We start from the raw sequence: 7,905 nt of genomic DNA on the forward strand, positions 1-7,905 counted from the left end.
TTTCCTTTCTTGAATAACATTCTTGATAATTCCTTTTGTTGCAATTCTAATTTTAATTCTAACTTTGCATTCTTGATTTCTAGCACTCTAATCTAACTTTTCTCTATTTTTTTTTATTTACTCTTTCTCTGTCTTTTTCTTTTGTAAACATATCTTGTCATCTTGTTCTTGTGTATGCGAAGATCTAACTTTGTAGGAGAACTTCTTCCTTTAGACCCTGAGATAGACAGAACATTTCATAGAAGAAAAATTCTACAAAAACAACAAGAAGAACAAGAACACGCTATTATGGCGAACAGACCACTAAAGGATTATGCAGCACCTTATGCTAGGGGCTTCGATCTAGTATTTCAAGGCCTTCAGTTGAGGCAAATAATTTTGAGATCAAACCTACAATCATATCTATGGTGCAGCAAAATCAATTCGGTGGAGGACCGCATGAAGAACCAAATCAACACTTGGAGGTCTTCTATGAAATATGCGGTACAATAAAAATGAATGGTGTTCCTTCAGAAGCAGTGTGTCTACTATTGTTTGGGTTTTCTTTGAGAGATAGAGCCAAGCAATGGTTAAATTCTTTGGCTCCAAATAGCATCACCACATGGGAACAATGAGAGCAACAATTTCTTGACAAATTCTATCCCCCTAGCAAAATAGCTCATATGAGGAATCTTATTACAAGCTTCAAACAAGCGGACTTAGAATCTTTATTTGAAGCATGGGATAGATACAATAACTTGCTCAGACAATGCCCACACCATGGTTTGGAAAGATGGTTAGTGCTACACACGTTCTATAACGGCATCAACTATCACACAAAAGTGTCCCTTGATTCAGCTGCTGGAGGGGCACTTATGAACAAGAGTTTAGATGAAGCCGAGGAGATAATCGAGAGCATAGCACAAAACCACCATCAATGAGCTAATGAAAGAAGTGGTGGCTATTCTTGTATGAACCCAACAACAAAAGCATCAGGAAATTTGATGTTGATGCAGTGACCTTGTTGACTGCAAAACTGGATGCTCTTACAAAAAAATTTGAGAATATGGGAGCTAGCTCAAACACAGCCAATGCCATTGTTGCTTCTTGTAAAGTATGTGGAAGTTCTGAACATCTAAGTGACTCATGTCCATTGGGGGCTATAACTGCACAAAACAATCAATTAGAGCAATGCGATGCAATCATGGGTTACAATCAGAGGCAGAACAACCCCTACTCAAATACCTACAACCCTGGATGGAAGAGTCATCCTAATTTCCCTTATAGAAATAACCAAGATAAAGGATCATCCATGGGGGCAAGGCCTAATTTTCAATTCGGGCAACAAAATTTTTAGCAACAATCTTCTCAAAGCTTTCCTATGTCCAAAATTGAAAAGATGTTTGAAGAAATTATGTCCAGTCAGAATGAAATGAAACGAGCTCAGAACGAAATGAAACAAGACATTTTGAAGCTTACTCAGAGAATGGATAATTCTGATAGACATCAAAAGATTTTGGAAAGTCAGATTGTCCAACTAGCTTCCTCATCTTCTAGAGCACCAGGACAATTACCAGGAAAGCCTGATGTTAATTCCATGGAGCACTGTAATAGAATTGAGCTTAGGAGCGGACGGACCTTGGGAGATCCCCAAGTGACTGCTCCAAAAGGGATGCGCAATGAAGAAGAGATCTCTCCTCCATCACCAAATCAGATTCAAGTTGATGAGGAGAGTACCACTAAGGTTGAAGAGACTCTTCCACTCAACCATCAAAATATAGCAGTCTCTTTTCCTCAAAGATTGATCATGTTAAAGAAAGATGAAGAGTTTGGTAAATTCTTGGAGAAGGTGAAAGAAATTTGTGTGGAGGTACCACTTATTGATGCAATTCTCCAAATGCCCAAGTTTGTCAAATTCCTGAAGGACATCATGTCGAATAAGAGAAAGAAAGGAGACATAGAGACCATTGCACTTACAGAGGAATGCAGCGCTCTTTTGGGAAAGAATACTTCCCCAAAGTTGAAGGACCCCGGAAGCTTTTATATTCCTTGCAATATAGGAACTGAATTTATTGAAAAAACTTTTTGTGATTTGGGGGCAAGTGTTAGGCTCATTCCTTATTCTATTTGTAATAAGTTAGGTCTCAAAAACTTTAAACTTACTACCATGGCACTACAACTTGCTGATCACTCCTGCAGGTACCCTATGAGTATTGTGGAAGATGTGCCGGTAGAAGTAGGTGGGAGTATAATTCCCACTGATTTCGTTGTGTTAGACATGGAGGAGGACCCAAAAATCCCTATCATATTGGGAAGACCATTCCTTGCTACAACAAGAGCTATTATTGATGTTAAAAATCATAAACTTTCTTTGGTGATTGGTAAGGAACGGTTGGAATATGATTTGTCTAAAGCCTCTAACCATGTCTCTTCTCTCTTGAATGCTTGTAGTTGGACAAGCATTTACAAATTGGAGGAATGGAATTTCCATCCTCATGTAAGGCCACCAAATGAAGATAACTATGTGGTGGAAGATGTTGGGAGGAGACCTCCCAACAAAAATGACAAATATGTTTGCCCTCCAAGGGCAAAGAAAAGAGAGGAGTAATTAGATTGGTGAGCTAAAGACCTTAAACAAGCACTTCTTGGGAGGCAACCCAAGGGTTTCTTTTCAGTTAATTTCATTTCATGTCTCTATTCTTCTTTGTTAGTGTTTTTACTTGGTTATTGTTCTATTTTCAGGTTGAAATTTCACTTCCATGAGTTGGCCATGACTTCTTCATGGGCATGGAAGTGTGGGAGTAGCTAGAATGGAGGAGAAGTGTCAATTGGAGCAAAATAGAGCATGGTCGTGTGTTGCACATGGCCAGGCTTACAGTGCAGAAAGTGGAGATGCTTGGGCCGTGTCTACATGACATGACCGTGTGGAGTTTCCAGAGAAGAGAAGGTATGTGGCCATGTCTCCGACACGACCATGTGAAGAATCCAAAGGAGGAAGTTGTTGGGGCCGTGTCCTAGACACGGCCGTGCATGGATACCAGTGAGGAAGAAGGAGATGGCTGTGCCAATTGGCACGGCCGTGTGACTCAACCTGAGAAGGAGAGGGATAGGGTCGTGTAGATCTACAAGACCCGTGTGGGGAAACTCTGCCAAGCCTTGTCTACTATACATGGCCAGATCCAGGCCGTGTCCCCCACACACCCCCTTCATCTTTGCACCACCTTCTCTCCAAAACTCCTCTTTCCTCAAACCTCTCTTCCAAGTTCTCTCAGATCTAGTTCTAAACCCTTCTCTTCTTCATAAATTTCTCCTAGATCTAGATCCTTCTCTTCTCCTAGATCTAAGATCTCCATTTCCTTAACCTAAGATCTTGTTCTTTGAGACTCATTTCCTCAAGATCTAATTCCTCTAAGCATAAATAGTACCCACCCCTACTTAAGCTAGACATTATGTCCAATCTTTTGAAGAAACTACGCAAGGGAGGTGGTGGTTCAAGTGGAGACAAAGGGAAGGAGCCAAGCAAGGACAAGGGGAAACAACCAGTCAAAGGCAAGGGAAAGAGGACATCACGCGACGAAGGTAATGACAATGAATTCAATATTGTATTTAGAAATGATGATCAAATAACTAGATTTGCAATTCTTGTCAATAAAAAGATTGTGTGTACTCGGTATATGGACCCAACTATTTTAGATATGATGGGAATTAGGGACGATATAGATTGGATGATAAGGTTCTTAGATTGGAGTGATATGTTGTACTCACATCTACCAACTTATCCTCGCCTTGTTCTGGAGTTTCTGAGTTCGTTAGATGTCCATTTTACCAATGAGGACGATTATGTTGGCAAAATAACTTTTAGATTAATGAATCAAGAATTTCAATGGACATTTAGTGACTTTAATACTTATTTTGGATTGTCTTCCGGTAACTCTCGAAGGTTTGATTCTAGGTTTAATTGGAACCATTTTTGGAATTCAATTACTGGATTAGATCATCCTTATGAGCCCTCTAGAGCCAAGGCTTCTCACATGCAAAACCCTATTTTTAGATATCTATATAGAATTATGATAAGGTTGATTTTGATTCCAGTTTTCATTTCTTACAAACCTTAGTGAGAACTGCGAGGGCATCTTCGGGATCAATAGTGCTTGGTGGTTTGATTACCCAAGTAGTCATTAACTTGGAACTTGATTTAGAAGGGTTAGAAATTATTCATGGCAACGATATGATTGACATGGATACATGTCTTGCCATGAAGATGATTGTTTGGGATGAGAATGAGTTTGCATTTCCTAGGAGGAATGGTTTTCGTCTACCTCTTCCTTGTCTTGAACGAACGTCTATTCGCAACCCTGCTAATTGGGTAATCACCGATGTCGACCCCGAAAATGTTCCCTCTATATCCGGAGACACAGAGCCGCACATTGAGCCCTCGACATCTGGATACCCACAGCCTTCCAGACATCCGGATCCTGCTAGGCATTCTTTTGCCTATGGTACAGGTCCCTCCAGATTTGACTTTTCTGATTTTCGTACTTCTCTAGAATCACTTCATGAGAAGCATGATGCCCAATGAAGAATGTTGGAAGGCTGCTTCTCCTTATCAAATAATCAGTTTAGAGAAGTACAAGAGCACTTTCAGTTTACAAGGAACTTTCAGGGTCAAGTGGCCGAATTTGTCCAGGATTATGATACGGATTAAGCTAGAATGAGAGATTTTATGCAAAGCATGAGTGTCACTAGCCAACAAGTAGATGCTTTGTTTGAGTATCATATAATCCTGAGTGAAACTCTAGGTTTTCCTAGTTTTCCCGTTAGTCAGCCACGTCGTAGGCACCCTTTTCCTCGTCCCCCTCCACCTCCACCTCCACCATATTGATTTCATCGGGACGATGAAAGGTTTGAGTTTGGGGGGGTGTCAAACCTGATTTCTTTTTGCGTTCTAGTTTTCAGTTTTTGCTTGTTTTCAGTTTTTGCTTGTTTTCTTGTTTTCTGCATGTCTAGCTTTTATTTTGCATTCTATTTTGATTGTCTTGCTTGAGTGTTTGTTTTGATAGTCATTTGATTATCTTTTGAAATCTTGTGGCATACATCTTGAGAACATCAAACTTCACTTATATGCTTTCTTGTCTTCAAGATAAAATGTTAGCATGTTCATTATCTAGATTCATTATGTTGTAAATGATGCTAGTAGTATGCCTGGTGTACCTCTTTTCTCTATCTTGAGTAGCATGAAATAAGCTAAGTATCTTTTGGAGATAAGTTTTAGTCTTGGCTTGACCTTAAGGATCTTACTTTTACTACACTTTGACTTGATGCTTGAATGGTTGATATCATTGAAATAGTCATGATTCATCTTGTTTGTTTAAAACTTGGTTTCCATGGTAATTTTCAAACTTCATTTTGGTTACTGGATGAGGTTCAACTTATGCAAACTCATTTGGAAAAATCAAAATATTCCAACATTTGTGCTAAAAGTACACTTGTGAAATAAGATTTGCACAATGCAAATGCTTATGGAAAAAAATTGAAAAAAAAAATAATGAAAAAAAAGTGAATATGAGATATAAAAAATAGTTGTCATGAGTGGAATCTAGCAAGTCACCCCTTTGAGACCGAGTTAGGTTACTGGGGAAATGACTGCTTAACTTCTCTTGAGATTGAGCACGCTTTTGAGACCATGGGTTGATTGAGAAATATGAACCAAGTGTTTGGCAATTAAGTGTCTATCACTGGTTACTTGTCCATCACTGGAAACATTAGGAATTTAAATTTGATGACGACTTGACTAGGACATAGATTGAAACTTGAAGAGTTTTGAGTTGTCTTTGCACTGTGCACAAAATACTTATGCTTGAGCCATACTTGACTTTGTTTTCATGATCATGCTTGTTAGTGAAACTTTTTGATAGAGTTAGGAAAGTACATTATGGTTTATGAATGTGTTGTAGAACATATGAATGTAGATTGCAGCATTTTGCTTGAGGACAAGCAAAGGTTTAAGTCTGGGGGTGTGATGTGCGTAGATTGTATACACTTATTGGCATGTTTTGACGCACATTCACATTGAGCATGCTTGATCTATGCATTTTCGTACTTTCAGCTTTCCTTTTTAGCATATTTACTCTCTTTGTTCGGAGATCTGCTTTTGTGCATTTTCTGTACACAGGAGTCGAAATTGGTGAAGATTTCGTGTTTAAAGCCAAATCTATGAGCAAAGCAAAGGGAAGAAGGTGCCCTACCTGAACCACACAATGCTCTGCTCTGGGGGGTTGCCCAGGCCGTGTGGAGATCACGGGCCAGAAGGCTGCAGCAGGAAACAAAGAGGTCATGGCCATGTGAACCTCACACGGCCGTGCAAGGATCTGAAGAACCCAGATTGAGAAGGAGCCTAGGCCGTGTGCACCACACGGCCATGTGAGTTTTCCAGAGCAAGGAGAAGCCTCGGCCGTGTGTCTCACACGGCCGTGTGAGGTTCTCAGTGGCAAGGAAGGAAGTAGGTCGTGTGCATCACACGGCCGTGCCAGATTTCCAGAGGCAAAGACAGTTCAAGCTGTGTAGATCTACACGACCGTGTAAAGGGGCTATTGGGGATGTTTGCCACGGCCGTGTCTCACACACGACCATGCAAGGCTGGCAGAGAGGAGAGTGGGCAGGGTCGTGTGAACCTCACATGGTCGTTCCACGGGGCCGTGTGGCGCCTAAACTTCACCTCTATTTAAACCCTTCTTCAAGATTTGAAAGGCGATCTTCTCTCTCTTGGGGAGAGAGCGAGATTTGGGTGTTTCCTCTCAATCTTGGAAGGATTTCTAGGTGATCTAAAGAAGGATCTTCAACGGAATCGACTCCGGGAGTGTGGATTGGATCCGAAGACCAAGCTTCATCTTAGATAAGTTTTCTTTCTCTCCTCTTCTTGGATTGGGGGATCAAGAAATGCTTGTAATCTTTGTATTTTCGGATTTCTCTCTTCGATTCATGGAGTAGATCTCTTTGTTTTAGGATGGAGGGAGTATTTGTATGATGAATTGATGTAAACTCTTGTGGATTTGCCATTTCCTTGTTTCTATGATATTGTCTTGTTTGTATCAATTCAATCTTGAATGAATCATTGTGTTGTGGACTTAATTCACATTCTTGATTGATTGTTTGAATGTCCTATGGATCTTGTAGAGATTATCTCCCATTCGATTTTCCGAGGGAAGCACGTGAAAGGTGCAAGCCCGTATAAGGACGTTTGAGGGATAAGATTTAGGGAGAAATAGGGTAATTCAAGAGGGTAGGATAGATTTAGGGATTAATCTTTATATCTTATGGGGTTGAGAAGTATGATCTTTGTGTTGATTATCCGAGGGATCTTCGTGACAGGAACATGCCCGTGTAAAGACAACACAAGTTCATATATAATTGATCACATTTAGGTATAGATTTCAGTCCTAAGTCAGTTGTCTATTGCAAGAGAGAACCGGCAACCTTCTATAAATGTTGGACAACTGAGAAATAGGGTTTGGTAGATCATTTACATTGAGGAATCTTACAAAGAAACCAAAACTCCTAAAACATTCCTTTATCATAGCCCATAATCTTGTTTGTTGATCTTTCATTTCTATGTTTACTTTTCATTAGTTACATTTAGCTTTTGGAAACCAATTGATTAGTTGTTTGGCTAACTCGTGTTGAAACATTTCTAGTGCTTATTCCAGTCCCTGTGAATACGATAATCTTTTATATTACTTGCGACATTTCCGTACACTTGCGGAGAGCGGACAATCACATACACACAAGCAATGAATAATTAAAATTTTGATTAGGTCATGACCCTACTACGATCTTCTCAAGCCAATGAGAAGATCAGACGGTCAACCTAGGGTCAACAGCTTCTTCAAGCTCCTCCCTTTGACCGCTGTGTGTTGCTCGCACCCTCCT

The 7,905-nt window shown here is 40.1% G+C and overlaps 1 non-coding gene across 1 annotated transcript; it reads right to left on the bottom strand.

Moving 5' to 3' along the window:
* Nucleotides 1-660: 660 nt before the first annotated feature.
* On the bottom strand, nucleotides 661-766 carry LOC121983556. The gene has a single exon (XR_006112596.1). It is a non-coding gene; the product is annotated as a small nucleolar RNA R71 (small nucleolar RNA).
* Nucleotides 767-7,905: the final 7,139 nt, after the last annotated feature.

Source organism: Zingiber officinale, chromosome 5A (assembly GCF_018446385.1).
Source record: "Zingiber officinale cultivar Zhangliang chromosome 5A, Zo_v1.1, whole genome shotgun sequence".
Classification (NCBI taxonomy): domain Eukaryota; kingdom Viridiplantae; phylum Streptophyta; class Magnoliopsida; order Zingiberales; family Zingiberaceae; genus Zingiber; species Zingiber officinale.